We start from the raw sequence: 18,846 nt of genomic DNA on the forward strand, positions 1-18,846 counted from the left end.
AAGGGGATACACTTTCAAAACAACACATAGTGCTTTAGCTGCGTGCCTCCTATTGCTGTGAAAATCATAAAATCTTGGGTCACTGTGGTGGAAACTTTTTGGTGACCACTTAGGATTCCCTCTGATTTTTTGCAGTTTTACTTTTTCCCTGGGGACTGCAGCTTGATATGGTGGGAAGGCTTGTTATTCTAGTGACTCTGAGAGCTACACCAGTAGTTGTTCTAACTCCTTATAGAGCCAACAGTTCAAAAGGTAGGGACCAAAGAAAAGCAGTTCACTGGATGACACTGGGTGTTGAATGGCATTCAAGTAATGTGACTATCCCTCTGGAAGTGCCAATGGTTTTGAGTGGATAATGTCTGGGGAGCATCGTGGGACCCTCAAAGGATGAAATGTTTCAGAGTAACAGCCGTGTTAGTCTGTATTTGCAAAAATAAAAGGAGTACTTGTGGCACCTCGTTAGTCTCTAAGGTGCCACAAGTACTCCTTTTCTTTTTTTAAAGGATGAAATGTCATCAAAAGATGGAAAAGTTAAATCAGGGATTTAACAATACAAATCACAATCCAGAGGGAAGGCAATGGGAAAACAACCTCTGTATTTTCTCCCATAAGAATTTTCATGGCAGAACAAGGGCTAGGTGTTAATTCACCTGTGACACTGGAGAGTGAGACCCCCACATCAGAAGATGCAACAAACTACACATGGGAGAGGTTCTCACCATTAAGAGTACAGGCTGTGTTTATGAAGGTGCTATATCAAATCCATCTGTAAGTTCAGTGCCTGATGTTTGCACCAAGGAAGAGAGTGATAATTTGTTTACAAAGGTTCAGGTCAGAGTAGGAACATGGAATGTGACTAATATGTATAAAGCAAAGCTTGCTATTGTGACCAAGGAATTGAAAAGATATATGGTAGATATATGTGGAACATTAGAGCTGTGATGGAATAGTAGGGACCATTTCATGACGATGAATACTGTGTACTATTCAGTATCTGAGAAAATGAGTTTACATTTATCTTATCCAAGGAGACATCAGAGTGTGTGCTTGGATATAACCTAACCAGTGACAGATGAATTGTAATGATTCTTTAAGCCACGCCAGTCAACATTGATCATACAGCTTTACACTGATACGTTGAGGGATCCTTACATCACAACTGAAGAGTTCCATGAAGGGCTTGAAAAGACACTCATTGAAACACCAGACAAAGATATTGTAATTGGGAACCTGAATGCAAAAGTTTGAGCTGTAAGCTCTCATAGGGAAGTAAAGGGAAACAATGGTCTGAGATTACGAGAAGAGAGAGGAAGACATTTAGTTGAATTCTGCTGCTCTAATCAAATGGTTTTTACAAACACCATATTTACCCAAAACCGTAGATGGACATCACTTGACAATATGGCAAAGACCCAAATTTACTATTTAATGATACACCAATGCTGGAGATTAAGCATGCAAGGGATAAAGACTTTCCTGAGTGCAGACTGTGGGTCAGACCATTAACTGTTAGCTTCAAACAGCAAATTAAAACTTAAAAAGATAAGATGCAGATCCACTGTCTCTGGGTAAGTCCAGAATAGATGAAAACTACATGATTTCTGTCCAGAATGGGCTTGGAGCACTGTCACAGGTGAGAGAGCAGAACCACACAAATGAACTTTGGAATAAAATACAAATGATCATGCTTGAAGCCACCAAAGCACACATTCCAAAAAGTCAGCATTGGACCATACCATGGGCTGACTGAGAAGTTTTTTGAGCTGGCAGAACAATGACAAAGAGTGAAAAAGAAGAAAAAGAATAGCTTAGAGACTGAAGAATGAAGAAGAGAGTACAAGGAACAGAGCAGACAGTTCCAAATACAGATTTGATGAGACAAGATGGCCTAAGGTGGAATGAAATATGCTTTGAGATGTCAAAAGGATGAAATGTGTTCTTTGACTGACCAAAATATGTCAAAAAATAGTATATGGTGCTTTACATCTTCAAAGCAATGTATAAATGGTAAGTACCAGACTCTGGCTATATCTACGCTTGTGGTGGCATGTAGAGTACATACACTGCATGCCCCCCTAGCACAGGTCTAACTAGCTGTGTGTATGGTGAGGCACTGCTTACGTGAATCAAGACATGCCAGAACTTGAGGATATGTACCCTACATGGCTCTCTACACACCTAAGCAGCGCCTCCCGCATCTAAATTTAGCAGCATGGTGTGTTGCTGCCTCCCCGCTGATGTAGCTTTTTCCTACTTCAGGGAAAGTCTTCAGCAGCGAGGAAAACTCTGGCAAGTGTAGGCAGCAGGAAAAGGCTCCAACAGTGGGGCATTGCCAGAACCCTTCTCAGCTGCAGTGAAAGACTGTGGTAGTGAGAAAGGGCTCTGGCAGTGGGGAGACATCAGGGAAAGTCTCTGATGCCTCCCACCCCCAGAGCCTTTCACTTCCATGTGTAGCTGCATGCTTCAGTTTGGACGCAGCCCGCTTTGCACAGTGGCATGTAGCTACATGTACCCCACATGCCACCACCAGTGTAGGCCAGGCCTCTGATTCCTTCTCTCATGCTAACAAAATTGTACTATATATGGAGTAAAGTACTATTCAGTTTAGGTATAGGTTAAAAATCAGTTCCTCGCTAATCCTCACCATATGTTTTTGAGGTAGGTATTGTAATTTAATATTATTATTCCCAGGTTACATCTGAAAAATTGAGACACAGACAGGGGAAATGACTTTCCTAATGTCACTCAGTATATCTGTATCCCAGCAAGGATTAGAATTTAGGAGTTCCTGGATACTGTGTCTAATTCTGTGCTCAGTCCATTAGAAGTCTTTTACACTAAAGTTAGGATTTCTAAATGCTCTTGGTTTTGGCTTCCTTCTACTCCCATTGACTTCAGTGAGAGCAAAGTTATGCCATTGGTGAGCAGTTCTGCAAATTTTTCCCTCTAATCTTTACATTTTGGCCTTGATCCTCCATATTCTTTGCCCATCCAAAACTCCCCCTGGTTTTAATGGAAATTGGAGAGTTCAAGAAACACAAGATGAGGTCATTCTGGGAGGAGTGGTAGATACGTTGGAGGGCAGAGATAGGATACAGAGGGACCTAGACAAATTGGAGGATTGGGCCAAAAGAAACCTGATGAGGTTCAATAAGGATAAATGCAGGGTCCTGCACTTAGGACGGAAGAACCCAATGCACAGCTACAGACTAGGGACCGAATGGCTAGGCAGCAGTTCTGCGGAAAAGGACCTAGGGGTTACAGTGGACGAGAAGCTGGATATGAGTCAGCAGTGTGCCCTTGTTGCCAAGAAGGCCAATGGCATTTTGGGATGTATAAGTAGGGGCATAGTGAGCAGATCGAGGGACGTGATCGTTCCCCTCTATTCGACATTGGTGAGGCCTCATCTGGAGTACTGTGTCCAGTTTTGGGCCCCACACTACAAGAAGGATGTGGATAAATTGGAGAGAGTCTAGCGAAGGGCAACAAAAATGATTAGGGGTCTGGAACACATGACTTATGAGGAGAGGCTGAGGGAACTGGGATTGTTTAGTCTGCAGAAGAGAAGAATGAGGGGGGATTTGATAGCCGCTTTCAACTACCTGAGAGGTGGTTCCAAAGAGGATGGTTCTAGACTGTTCTCAGTGGTAGAAGATGACAGGACAAGGAGTAATGGTCTCAAGTTGCAGTGGGGGAGGTTTAGGTTGGATATTAGGAAAAACTTTTTCACTAGGAGGGTTGTGAAACACTGGAATGCGTTACCTAGGGAGGTGGTAGAATCTCCTTCCTTAGAAGTTTTTAAGGTCAGGCTTGACAAAGCCCTGGCTGGGATGATTTAATTGGGGATTGGTCCTGCTTTGAGCAGGGGGTTGGACTAGATGACCTCCTGAGGTTCCTTCCAACCCTGATATTCTATGATTCTATGATTCATTCAAATGGAAAAAAATAGTTAAAGAAAAGTTTTCAAAATATCCTAATTTGTTTTCTGAGTAGATATAAAATATAGAAATAACTTTCAGACTTGGAATGAATATGTTATTAGAGGAGAGGAAACTGCAAGAGGTTTGGAGGTTTGTTTTGTTTCATATAAGTACCCTGACATTGGGATGCTTATTTAGACTTTTTGTATCTACAAACATGCACAGAAAATCTTCCAAGAACAAACTTCTACTTCAGGGGTTTTTTTTTTCTGTTCATGTCTGAAAAATTGCACGAATATCTTTTTCCCTATTATATTTTTGTTCTTCCATTTAAAGTTCTGGCCAGGAAAAAAGATATCAGAGGTGGGAAAAAATGAAAAATAATGAGAGGAAAAAAGAAGTTGCAACATCTTGATCCTTAAATATCATTAGGTTTCAATTTTGGCTTTTAGTTCTTAGTAAGCAAGTAGGTTAGAAGAAGTATTGTTGTAATAGAACTAGGAATGGACAAAATTAATATGAAAAGGGTTTTTTAAAAAAATAAATGTCAAGAGAAGTTTCTTACCAAAAAATTACGGCCTTGATTGAAAAGTAATTGAAATTAATTAGGAAAAGTTGCCAAGAGTACGTATTTACTTTTCTCTTTTGTATTCTTTTTTTACAGATGATTAGATGAATTCAAACTGGTATCTAGCATATAAAACAGGTATTAATCTTTAATGTTAGCATAAGAATTAGTTGCCTAGCATAGCACAATAGCGTTGGATGCCATGGGATTACCTTTTAATCTAAACAGGAGTGCAATTTTGTCTATATACTATAACTTCTTACAGTTATGGATGTTTATATTTCTTTAAATATTGACAGGTCATGAGACTGAAGGTGAAAATTACTTTTAGTAAGTTTGTTCAATATCCAATGTTTTGGTGTCTATTATCTTTAAAAGTCAAAGTTGAGTGTAATTTTAATGGGAATGGCAGCATCTATTATAACAGGGGACGGCAACCTTCAGCACGCGGCCCATCAGGGTAATCCGCTGGCAAGCTGCAAGGTATTTTGTCTGTGTTGACTGTCCATAGGCACAGCCCCCTGCAGCTACCAGTGGCTGCGGTTCACAGTTCCCAGCCAATGGGAGCTGCGGGAAGCGGCAGCCAGCATGTCCCTGTGGCCCAAACGCCAGCTCTGCAGCTCCCATTGGCCAGGAACCGTGGCCAATGGGAGCTGTGTGGGTGGTGCCTGCAGAGAAGGCAGTGCGTGGAGCCGCCTGGCTGTGCCTCTTGGTAGGAGCCGGGGGGGGCGGACGACATGACGCTGCTTCCGGGACCTGCCTGAGGTAAGCACCGCCCGGATCCTGCATCTCCTCCCGTGCCCCAACGCCCTACCCCTGTCCTGATCCCTCTCCCACCCTCTGAACCTCTTGATCCCAGCCTAGAGCACCCTCCTGCACCCCAAATCCCTCATTCTCAGACCAACCCCAAAGCCTGCACCCCCAGCCAGAACCAGGAAGGTAGGGATAGGATACAGAGGGACCTAGACAAATTAGAGGTTTGGGCCAAAAGAAATCTGATGAGGTTCAACAAGTACAAGTGCAGAGTCCTACACTTAGGATGGAAGAACCCCATGCACTACTACAGAATAGGGACCGAATGGCTAGGCAGCAGTTCTTCAGAAAAGTAACTAGGGGTTAAAATGGACAAGAAGTTGGATATGAGTCAACAGTGTGCCCTTGTTGCCAAGAAGGCTAACGGCATTTTGGGCTGTATAAGTAGGAGCTTTGCCAGCTGACAAAGGGATCATAGACTATCAGGGCTGGAAGGGACCTCAGGAGGTCATCTAGTCCAACCCCCTGCTCAAAGCAGGACCAATCCCCAATTTTTGGACCGGATCCCAAATGGCCCCCTTAAGGATTGAACTCACAACCCTGGGTTTAGCAGGCCAATGCTCAAACCACTGAGCTACCCCTCCCCCTTGAGCTACCCCTCCCCGCTCTATTCGGCATTGGTGAGGCCTCATCTGGAGTACTGTGTCCAGTTTTGGGCTGCACACTACAAGAAGGATGTGGAAAAATTGGAAAGAGTCCAGCAGATGGCAACAAAAATGATTAGGGGGCTGGAGCATATGCTTTATGAGGAGAGGCTAAGGGAACTGGGATTATTTAGTCTGCAGAAGAGAAGAATGAGGGGGGATTGGATAGCTGCTTTCAACTACCTGAAAGGGGGTTCCAAAGAGGATGGCTCTAGACTGTTCTCAGTGGTAGCAGATGACAGAACGAGGAGTAATGGTCTCAAGTTGCAGTGGGGGAGATTTAGGTTGGATATTTGGAAAAAAACTTTTTCACTAGGAGGGTGGTGAAACACTGGAATGAGTTACCTAGGGAGGTGGTGGAATCTCCTTCCTTAGAAGTTTTTAAGGTCAGGCTTGACAAAGCCCTGGCTGGGATGATTTAGTTAGGGATTGGTCCTGCTTTGAGCAGGGGGTTGGACTAGATGACCTCCTGAGGTCCCTTCCAACCCTGATATTCTATGATTCTATGATAGCCCCTCCCCCCCTGCACCCAACCTCCCTGCCCCAACCCTGATCCCCCTCCTGCCTTCTGATCCCCTCAGCCCTCCTGCACCCCAAACTCTTCAGCCCCGGCCACACCCCAGAGCTCTCACCCCCTCCCACATCCCAACCCATTGTCTCAGCCCGGAGCTCCCTCCCACACCCTGAACTCCTCATATCTGGCCCCACTCCAGAGCCTGTGCACCCAGCTGGAGCCCTCACTCCCTCCTGCACCTGAACCCCTGAACCCACCCAGTGAAAATGAGCGAGTGAGTAAGGGTCGGGAGAGCGAGTGACAGAGGGAGGGGGATGGAGTGAGCTGGGTGCAGGGCCTCAGAGAAGCGGGGGCCTTGGAGGAGAGACGGGGTGGGGCACCTGGCAAGGATGTTCAGTTTTGTGCGAGTAGAAAGTTGGCATCCCTAGACTACATACAAACCTTGCTGTCACTCAGGGTAAGAAGACTGCTTTCCTTCATGCAGTGTTGTCTCAGGCAGCACTGCCTCACCTCCGACATCACTCTGTGGTGATCTCCACTCCTAGTGGAGGTGCTGGAATAATAGGCTCTGTCTCTGAGGTGGTTAGGTGGGACTTGACTGGCATGAAACCCTTGTGGATTTATTGATTAGGGGATGGAACTGTGGTTTGGCTTCATGCCCGCAGTGCAGCAAACTCAGGAATCTGGCACACTGACTATTTGTATCAAGTAAAAACAACTTATGAGAATATATGCATATATTTTAATAATCAGGCCCAAATTTGTCTGAACAAATAGGGCCCAATCCTGCAAGGTGCAGAGCACTTTCTGTGAGGAACCTATTATACTCAGCCTGTCTAGGGACACTTTGTACAACAGAACCTCGAGCCCTTTTTGGAAGGAACAGAAAGAAACAGGAACAGAGTGCCCAGTCTTGGAAGTGAATTAATGTTTCCTGCAAAGTTCTACTCCTAGAGGTTTATAGTACCAGACACTTAGCACTTCAGAAGATATCCTCAACAAATTGCAGGACTGGGTCCCAGATTTAAAAAACTTACAACAATCAAATAAAAACGCAAAAAGCAAATGCTGGTACCTACATTCTGAAATAGTCATGTTTCAGGAATACTGTATTTTGAATACATGTAGCATTTTTGCCATGCTAATTTCTCTACATGTTTCATACATGTCAGTTAATTAATCCTCACAACCCCCTTTTGGAGGTAAGAAAGTATGCAGTGTATTTAGTACTAGAACTCAACATTTTAAAGATTTGATAGGGAAATGTAAAGAAAATCTGAAAAGCAAATTATATAGAAATAAAAAGTAGAGGGAAATAAAATTAGAAACAAGAATAAAGAAACAAAGAAAGAAGAAATTAAGCCAGACTTGATGCAAGAATGACCATTGCGAGTGTATGACAGAGAGTCTGAGGTAAAAATTGCCTAAAAATTAGCCTTTTTATCCAAAGACTCCATATGCTGAAAAAATATCACTCTTTTGTCTCACTTCCACAAACAACCACAACAAAAACTCTACGTAGGGTTACCATACATACTGTTTTGGCTGGGACAGTCCTTTTTCTTAAACCTGTCCCTGCTGTCCTGACTTTTTTGGAAAAAGTGGACATTTGTCCCGTTTGCTCTTGCCAACTTGATCAATTTGCAAGAACAAAGAGGACAAATGCCACTTTGTGAAAAAAAGTGGTGTGTGGTATGGAGGAACATGGCGGGGGGAGATCAGTGATGCTAGCCCCACATTGGGCAGGGTGGGACAGAGTTCGTGCAGGTGGCAGGCAGGGCTGGAGCGATCAGCGGCAACCTCGCGCGGGGGGCAGGCAGGACTCTGGTGAACCACTTGAGCCAGCCCTGCGGGGGTGGAGGGAACCTCAGGCCAGCCCCACATAGTGTCCCATTTTCCCTTTGGGAAATATGGTCACCCTAGCTCTACTTGTAACCAATAAGCCATAGCACCAGACAAGGCCTGACTCTCAACATCAACCTTCTTAAGCTTGTCATTATTGCAGATGTGAGCATAGTGTCCTCCAACAAAGGCCTGGCCATTGAGGGAAACCATAATTCATCATTTAGTATATCAGGAAGACAAAATCCCAGAGAGAGGCAGAAAAGAGACAGAAGCATTTCTAGCATGCAAAACAGGAATAACATGAATATGAGTATCAGCATCCATTGTTGAAGCCAGCATTGTATATCTCCTGTATTGAATTTTACTATGAAAGAAATATACTTCTGTACAAAGTGTGGGGGTGTATCTCTAGATGCAAATGTAAATACTAGAGGATATTTTCATGATAGTCATTGAAAATAAATACAAATATCACTAATATATATATATATATATATATATATATATATATATATATATATATATATATATATATATATATATATATATATAACAAAATAGTGTAAATGTTCACATCTACCCAGCTGTAAATTAAATAATATCAAGAGCATGTAGTTTATTGGTAAGTCCTGCTACTGAGTCCGATAAAACAAAAACAAATACAGGATATGGTGTTGATGATTCAGTTGGTGGCACACTCTGCGTCATTATTGAATTAATGCCCTAATATGTTGTCTAACGTGCTAGCTTATGAATGAAAATTAGACTGAGGTTCTGACTATGTGTATGCATTAAAGACCACCTGGTCTGTTTCACAAGACATTGGATATTGAAATAATCAAGATGTTGAATATGAAAATCTTTAAAGAATAAATATGTCTTCAAATAAAAATATTTTTTTCTATTTGACTGTTTCAACCACCTCTGACTTCCTGAGAATGATCTCAGCCTTGTCCAAGACATTCTAAATAGTATCCTCCTGCTTGTTTTCTGATCCTTTTGCTGGGAAATGCCATGCATGTGAAGAGACTGGAAGGATGAGGATAATTGTTAACATCATTTTTGGATAGTTTCCAGACTACTAATGCTCCTTTCTCTGAGGCTTATAATTAATTATACTGGTTGGAGCTTGAAAGATTTATTTGAGGCTATTCGTTAAGCATTGGTGCCTTCATTACTTTTCACATTCTCTAAGTATACAACTTAGAGGATGCATTTACTGCACCAAACTGGCTTTAAAGGGATTTTTATTGCATCTAGTTGATGCAGACAGCTCCCATAGTCTATGCAGTGAAATGCTTTAGCCGAAGCAGGATTCAGAAGGCACAAAACTGAGAATATTTAACAACATATAAATTACTTCATTTGATACTTACCTGAAACTGTCACAGGCAATCTCTCTTTCTGTAAAAGACTGCAAGTCATTCAGATGAAGGGAGGTATATTCTGTGACTTTAAGGAATGGAGATGAATATAGAGTTACAATAGCTCCATTTCCCCCGGAATTTTCTAATTTAATATTTTAAGATGTCTGTCTCTTTGACAGATATACATTTACCTGAAGATAGCACATTTTAAAAGTTAATTTTGGATTCATGAATTCATTAGTTTGACATTTATTATGGCATGGTATCTGTTTGTTTATTTGCCTTTGTTATGATTAGCATCATACTGTAGTTATTACTTAGTTCATTACTTGCCTCTTTTGTTCAGGGAAATGAGATTTTATTTGCCTAAGCTACATGCTTTACATAAAAAGGAAGTTCTTGCCACTCTGTGCAAATCAAAGGCTAAAGAATATAGAGAGAAGGAAAACCAAGCACAATCCTCAAAAACAGTTTACCGCTAAATCAAAGTGGAGTCATGCTGGACACAAGGGATAAAAAATTGCTCGACCAACCAGTGTAAAGCCAGGGTGTCAGAGTTCCTTCCCCACTCTGAACTCTAGTGTACAGATATGGGGACCAGCATGAAAGACCCCCTAAACTTATTCTTACCAGCTTAGGTTAAAAACTTCCCCAAGGTACAAACATTGCCTTGTCATTGAAAAGTATGCTGCCACCACCAAGCGTTTTAAACAAAGAACAGGGAAAGATCCCACTTGGAGACATCTTCCCCCCAAAATATCCCCCCAAGCCCTACACACCCCCTTTCCTGGGGAGGTTTGAGAATAATATCCTAACCAATTGGTTACAAAATCATCAAAGACCCAAACCACTGGATCTTGGAACAATGGAAAAATCAGTCAGGCTCTTAAAAGAAGGATTTTATTTAAAAAAAAAAAAGAAAGGTAAAAATCATCTCTGTAAAATCAGGATGGAAAATACTTTACAGGGTATTCAGATTCAAAACACAGAAGATCCCCCTCTGGGCAAAACCTTAAAGTTACAGAAAACAGGAATAAACCTCCCTCTTAACACAGGGAAAATTCACATAAAACAAAAGATAAACTAATCCGCCTTGCCTGGTTTACCTATACTGGTTGCAATATTGGAGACTTGGATTGGGATGGGTTGGAGAAGATGGATTTCTGTCTAGGACCTCTCAGTCCCAAGAGAGAACCCCCACACAAAACAAAGAGTACAAACAAAACCTTCCCCCCTCCCAAGATTTGAAACTATCTTCTTTCCCCATTGGTCCTGTTGGTCAGGTGCCAACCAGGCTATTTGAGATTCTTAACCCCTTACAGGTAAGGAGCAATTCTAGGCTACCCTTAGCTGTATGTTTATGATAGTGTCAATAGTTAAAGAGATAAATGGGATGGCCTATGTATTTTTAGGCCAGTTCACTCCACATCAATTCCAGACAAAACCATTAAAAGGCTGATGCAGGATGTACAATCACTATAAAATTAGACAGTAATAAAATAAATAATGCTGGTCAGAATGGTTTCATGGAAAATAGAACTTGTCAAAAAACTTGATGTTTTTTTATGAGATTAAAAGTTTGACAAAGGTAAATGTTGACATAATATACTTTGACTTCTGTAATGCATTTAATTTAGTAGCATGATAATCTGATTTAAAAATTGTCTTACAAAATCAATATATCCCATATTAAATGGATTAAAAACTGGATAACTGATTTGGAGAACTCAAAAAGTAATTGTAAATGGGAAATAATCATCCAAGGGGAGCATTTCTATTGGATTCCAACAGAGATCTTGTTCTTGGCACAATGCTACTTAATATGTTTAATGACTCAAAATTTGGAGGAGTGGCAAATCATAAGGATAAGTCAATTTGACAGGGTGATCAGGATTGCTTGATAAACTGGGCTTACTTGAACAAGACACCTTTTAATACAGCCAAAACCAGGCACTATCACTAGGAGCAAAGAATGTAGGTCATGTGTACAGGATGGGGCTACAGATTCTGGAAGAGGGTGTCTAATGTGATGTCAGGAGGCTGGAAGACTGTGACGGTGGTCTAGTGTTGATGAGGAGACAGGTGTGCCCTGTTTTTTCCCCCGCATACAACTTTCATGTTGCCCCTAGGCTCTGGCTTGGAGACACTTCCTATTTACAGATGGAAAGCTTTTGGGACTTTGCACCCTGTGATGCCTACACTGATTTTTGTGGGTGACAGGCATGCCCTGACTTAATTCCCAGCTGGATCTATTGGTCCCGGTGGGAAGAGAATGTGGCAAAGAAAGTAAAAATGTTATTTTGTTTTAAACATGATTCAGAATGCCTTCATAATTACTACCTGGGGGTAGTAGCTGCAAATTTGTCATAGCTGCAAATTTACCATAGCTGCGAATTTGTCAGGTCAAAACCTTCCAAAGAGTAAAAGATGGAAACATCAACTTTTGCATAAGCTTTCGTGAGCTACAGCTCACTTCATCGGATGCATAAAGTGGAAAGTACCGTGAGGAGATTTTATTTTTGAAGGATAGTCACTTTGAGATCAGAAATCGAGTGTCCAGAGAGATTGAAGTGTTCTCCGACTGGTTTATGAATGTTATAATTCTTGACATCTGATTTGTGTCCATTTATTCTTTTATGTAGAGACTGTCCAGTTTGCCCAATGTACATGGCAGAGGGGCATTGCTGGCACATGATGGCATATATCACATTGGTAGATGTGCAGGTGAACGAGCCTCTGATAGTGTGGCTGATGTGATTAGGCCCTTGAGGAATTCCACCACAATTTCAACAATTTGGAATTTATTTGCAAATTGGATACAATTAACTTAGGCTTGAATAGAGACTGGGAGTGGTTGAGTCATTATACTAAGTGAAACTATTTCCCCTTGTTTATTCCCCCCCACCACCCCCGCACTGTTCCTCAGACGTTCTTGTTAACTCCTGGAAATGTGCTGGAAATGGCCCACCTTGATTATCACTTCAAAAGGATTTCTCTCCCCCCACCCCACTCTCCTGCTGGTAATAGCTCATCTTAAGTGGTCACTCTCCTTACAATGTATATTTTTTCATGGTCTGTGTGTATGTATAAAATCTCCTCACGGTACTTTCCACTTTATGCATCCGATGAAGTGAGCTGTAGCTCACGAAAGCTTATGCTCAAATAAATTGGTTAGTCTCTAAGGTGCCACAAGTACTCCTTTTCTAACCAGAGTGTCAATTAGTGTCAGCTATGGTGCAAAACCTGGTTCACCAGGAACTTGTTTGAAACCTCCAAGCTCAGTTTACAGAGGCTGTGGAAAAAACCCATGAGATGACTTCACTAGGAACTGGATAGGAACCCTAATGTAGACGATTCAACTTTCCTTAATGATTTGTGTAACCAGGATTCTGGGGGGGGGGGGCACACTGAAATTACTCAATTAAGGAAAATTGTAAAGAATGGTGCAGACAATCCTCAAACTGGGGTTATTGTAATACTTAGATCCACCAAACTAGCAACAAAACAGCTTCTATAATACTTATTGGTTACCCAGAAGCCAAAAACATAGGTCCCTTAAATCAACCCAACCTTTGGGCTCCCACCCAGACAGCCAAGTCAAATATGATGAGGATAATTGGAAACCTTGTTCATCATATACAAAGTTCTACCAATCCCACATTACTCCCCGGGTCAATGAATATTTTAGATCTTACCCAAATACACACTTAAAGCCAATTCTTATTAACTAAACTAATATTTATTAAAAAAAGAAGAAAGAGAGAGAGAGTATTGGCAAAAAGATCATTACACATACAGGCTTGAATACATTCTTAGGTCAGTTTCACAGTAGAGATGGTGGGATTTAGAGTTGTACAGAGTTCTTTCAGAATTAGTCCATAGGTTCAGTCCAATGTCCAGTACCAGGGAGATCCAGATGAGAATGGAAACCTCAGTCTTGTGACTCAGACTTCCCCCGATGAAGCTTAAGAAGATCTGAGATGAAAGGATCAAATCCCAAAAGCCCTTTATACATTTTCCAGGCAGCATGTAGACTTTGGTGAACACTATTGACTTTGAAGTAACCTACTGTTTCCTAAACATCACTGGTAATTAGCTACATGGATTAACATAAGGCAATTGCCTATCTCCCACCATTTGCAGGAGATTTTCTATATACTTCAAAGAGAACTCAAGACAGTGATATCACTACATTCACAGTTTATTTAAATAGTCATATCTCCCTTTGATCTCTGAATTAACAGAATACAGGGATAGACGGGAACGGTTTGGTTACATTGTTAACATTTAACAATATATATGTAAACACACACAAACACAAACATTATCTACTAATATGTCTCTTATTGAATCTGTGTCAATTAACCTGCTAGTTATATAACCCTCTCTGGCCCTGTGTCACAACGTGTCATAAGGACTACAGAATCTGCTAGCTTTGCCTTTGGATGTTAACCAAGCCATGCACTCAGACAGACACAGATACAAGTTTCTATCCATCTACCAAAAATCTTTACATATCACCACAGTATCTGAGGGTCTAAATGTATTAGACTCATAGGGTATGTCTACACTACGGAATAAGGTCGAATTTATAGAAGTCGTTTTTTTAGAAATCGGTTTTATATATTCGAGTGTGTGTGTCCCCACAGAAAATGCTCTAAGTGCATTAAGTGCATTAAGTGCTACAGAAATGAGAAGGGATATTTCACTCAGGGATTTGCTGTATGGTGGGTTAGCCATCCAAAAGAGTAAGAATACTCCTCCTTCTCTTCCCCACATGACAGTTATCTTTGTATTGCTTACTGTGACACTATTTTGTTCAAGGCTCTCTAAGCTGCGATATACAGCTGATTAATTTTCGTGGTGATGGCTTGGTAGATCTAGTAAATCCAAACTATTCTAAACCAAAATAATTATGTTGAACATTAAATACCTTCTATATGCTTGATCCTGCACTCATTTAACTCTATGGCAAGACTGCCTTTAACAGTACAGGATCAGGGCATTATTGAAGGATAGCTTTGTACAAAGAATCACTTTGGTGAACATTTACTCATATGAATAAACCCATATAAGTCAGTTTGACTATTTGCGTAAACAAGTGCTCACTGTAAGGGTTGCACAATTGGTCCTAAACAAGCAGAGAGAGACCAATTAATAATAATGTTCACTTAACTGAATAAGTCAGAGTAGGTTGGAGCTTGCCCTGTTTGAACTGATATAATCAGTGAGCCAGGGAATAAAGGAAAATATTGGCATTCAGTCATTAAAGAGGGATGTCATTTATTGCAACAGACCAAGTGTGAAAGGATTGAATTGATGAGGCAAGGGAGGAATCAGCAGAGTTGTGAAGGAGAGGAGTTGGTGGGAGCTGGTAAGTCTTTTGCAGTGGGTTTCTAAATCTATAGGATGTATAAAATTTGAAAATAAGTATTGGAATAACAAAGTTGTTAAGTCATTTACACAGTTTGAGGGCAAATTTTCAAAACAACCTCTAATCCTCATCATGGAGTTTTGTGGAGTGCTTAAAAAACCCAAAACATTATAGTATGCAGTGTAGCGTAGCTGTGTCGGTCCCAAGATATTAAAGATACAAGGTGGGTAATGAAATATCTTTTACTGGACCAGCTTCTGTTGGTGAGAGAGACAAGCTTTTCAGCCACACAGAGCATTTATTCAGGTCTCTGTGTACCTCGAAAGCTTGTCTGTGTCACCAACAGAAAATGGTCTAATAAAAGGTATTACCTCATCCACCTTGTCTCTCTAACAACATTATATTGAGAAAAAAAAACATAGCCATGATGTGCACAGCTTTTTTGTGTTTCAGTAGATGATTGCTGTTGGGCCTGAGTAAATGGGTAATTTTTTAGCACACATTATAGGCATTTGAGACCATACTGTTCGACCATTAGATGACTAATGCCAAAGTGATGTAAAGGCCTAATCTCCATAAAAAGTCAATGAGATTTAGACCCCCTACATCATTTTATCAATTTTGCAGTTTTAACCCTGTAAATTTACTTATGCAGACCCCAAAATAGCAGGCCCTCAACACAAGACTTGTTAATGAGGACAATACCAGCCATCTCTTTTCACAAGGTCACTGCATCAAAAGAGTATTACACACACATTCCTTCTTCAGCTGCAAATGCAGGATGTGTAGGAGACTTTTCTGTTTATCTTTTCACTTTAATTGAGCATCCACAAGAACTTAATGGCCAAAGACAGTGCTGACTATTGAGGAATTTCTTCTGGGCAGTGACTTGTATGGTGTAAATGCTGTCTGTTCACTAAGAATATGTGCTTACTGCTCAGACACCAGTATAGATAATCCCTTAGTAAACTTTTCAGCGGTGATGCTCTGTGATGCTTCACACTCTAATCAAATGTGAATATTTAGCAGCTAATGCTCATACATTTTAGGTACATTATTTATAATGTGTCAGAAAGCACTTTACAGATATAATAGATGGACTCTGTCCTACAGACTTTAAAATATGAGTTCAGCCAAAGTGATAACAGACAAAAAGGAGATGAGGCTGGGGAAAAAGAACTAAAGAATACCAAAGAAAACTACGTAATTGGTTGGATTTGCTCCATGTGCATATTTGAGGGATCTAGTTTCTGGTTTTAGTATAATGTTTGTATTTATTGACTAAGGGCTAGATTGTGATACATTTACTCAAACTAAATATCCTACTCCACAAGTAGCCTTATTGATCTTTTGGCCTATTCATATGGTAGGGAAGTGGGAAAGCTGCTGGGATCTAGCTTCTCCAGGAAGCTGAAAGTTGGCTGAGTGTGGGTAACAGATAAAAGGCCCTACTTTCCACTCTGTTACTGCAAGTCTTCTGGGAAACATCACATGGGGAGGTCTTCACTTCACACAGTGGACTTTTGAGATCATGGGACATTTTCAAGAGCTGGCCTCCCATTTTGCATCTGCCATTATTTGTAATGCAACTTTGTAATCTCCAAAAATATTGGCTGTGTACTTGTTTGCGTTTAAGTAGCCTTAGTAAACCATTTGGTCAGCTTCTTGAGAAAGGAATGTGCAAATTAAGTGCCCAATCAAGAAACACTGAACGGACAATGGCTCTTGGAAGACTCCAACCCACATTAGAAGTCTTCCTGGAGACATTCAAGATAGCATGTGGGCAATGGCTGCTGCCTGTAAAAACTGAGTTATGCATGGACATGTGACTTGCCCATGTGACTCCAAAACTCCATCTTGGAGCTGGATTTTGCATAGGAGAGAGGAGGGGGTTTCCACCCACAAGAGAAAGTCTATTTAAGTCCCTGGGAGACCTCTCTATTTTGTCTTCAGCTGGCTCAAGAGATAGCCTCTTCACCCTCAAAGAATACCTGAAAGAAACTGGAACAAAGGACAGTAACCACGGGGATCTGAGTGATTTCTGGACCTAGACTAGAAGGAGCCTAATCTGTAAAAGAAGCTTACTGGAACATCTCTGAGGGTGAGATTTCATTTGTAATCACTTTCTTACTGTATTAGGTTCAGACTTACTTGTTTTATTTTATTTGTTTTGGTAATTTACTTTGTTCTGTCTGTTATTACTTGGAACCACTTAAATCCTACTTTTTATAGTTAATAAAATCATTTTTTGCTTATTAATTATCCCAGAGTATGTATTAATACCTGGGGGGGGGGGAGGGGAGAAAACAGCTGTGCATATCTCTCTATCAGTGTTATAGAGGGTGAACAATTTATGAGTTTACCCTCTATAAACTTTATGCAGGGTAAAATGGATTTATTTGGGGTTTGGACCCCACTGGGAGCTGGGCATCTGAGTATTACAGACACTTCTTAAGCTGTTTTCAGTTCAGCCTGCAGCTGTTGGAGGACGTGGTTCAGACCTAGGTCTGGGTTTGCAACAGGCTAGCATGTCTGGCTCAAACTGGCAAGGCTCTGGAGTCCCCAGCTCGCAGGGAAAATGGGTTGGAAGTAGTCTCAACAAATCAGTTGGCAGTTCCCAAGGGGTTTTCTGTGATCCAACCCATCACAAATACAATTTTAAGTTTCAAGGATATTGCGAAAAAAAAATACGTTTCAAAAGTTAGTGCACAAAACTGCTGTGAAAGGCAGTGAGTTATTTTAAAATCGAAGCCATCAAAAGTGAAAAAGCACTAGAAAAAACTAAAACAATAGTAAATGCAATGTATATTAAAATAAGTTCATGTCTGCTAAGTAATATACATATAATTTAAAATTTGCATATATTTTTGAAATATTTCTCTTACTAGCACTTTTTGTGTGTACTTTTAATTTCAGTGACAGAGATGCAGAAATCTTACATTAGAGCAGAACATTTCTAGGTTTGCCAAACATGAATTAATAGCAGTTGCTGGTACATATGGGAAACCGAAATGTAGTGTTGAAACTGAAAATAGTTTACTTTTTCTTAAAGTGAGCAAACAAACTAAAACCATTTTAGTCCTTTGGAATTTATCTGAAGCCTAATTACCTAATTCAGAGATATGGCAAAATGGAAGCATAATACCAGACATTATATAATTCCAACTAGCAATAGGTTCTGACAGGCTTCCTAGCAATTGTTTGCTCATCAAAATGTAGATCAGCTATGCATGACCTACTGAAGAGTCAAGGCTATTATAACTAAAGTGGTCATCAAGAAGAAGATATGACAGCCTCCAGTAAAATTAAAATATGATTTTGTGGTGTATTGAAACTCTAAAAATTTCAAGCTGTTACTTGAAATGCTAAGGGTTTTCCTGGTTCTGCTTGCAGGCTTGGGGCTCTGCAGGAAAACGGGCAATCTGGGACTTTCAGCAGTTGATCTACTAGCAGCTAACCTACAGCAAGGTGGGGTGAGTTGTCCTTCTGTTCCTTAAGGGAACAGCCTGCTTTCTCTCTCTACTTTTGTTCTTATGTGTTATAGTTCTGGATTCTAAGAAACAAAGTAATGTTACATTGCAATCTTAAAAAAAACACACCAAAAAAACCCCTCTAGTTTTGTTGTTTGTATGCTTTGAACATAACAGATTTTAGAGAAGAAGCGGCAAAAACGTGTGATCCCACGTTCCAACTACATTCTGGCAGACTGTTCAACCACATGCTGACACTTCTCACTTCTATGGACTTCTGTTTAACTTTATCACAGCTAAACATACCATAGTCACAGTTCTCCTGCCTGAT

The 18,846-nt window shown here is 40.7% G+C and overlaps 1 long non-coding RNA gene across 1 annotated transcript in view; it reads left to right on the forward strand.

Annotated features, from left to right (window-relative positions):
• The window catches only part of LOC141982422 (uncharacterized), a 196,256-nt gene that overhangs the window by 160,639 nt on the left and 16,771 nt on the right, over nucleotides 1-18,846 (forward strand). The window contains exons 3-4 of the long non-coding RNA XR_012638070.1: nucleotides 16,999-17,146; nucleotides 18,439-18,518. This is a non-coding gene — a long non-coding RNA (uncharacterized LOC141982422). The remainder of the gene's footprint in view (nucleotides 1-16,998; nucleotides 17,147-18,438; nucleotides 18,519-18,846) is intronic.

Source organism: Natator depressus, chromosome 1, assembly GCF_965152275.1.
Source record: "Natator depressus isolate rNatDep1 chromosome 1, rNatDep2.hap1, whole genome shotgun sequence".
Taxonomy (NCBI): domain Eukaryota; kingdom Metazoa; phylum Chordata; order Testudines; family Cheloniidae; genus Natator; species Natator depressus.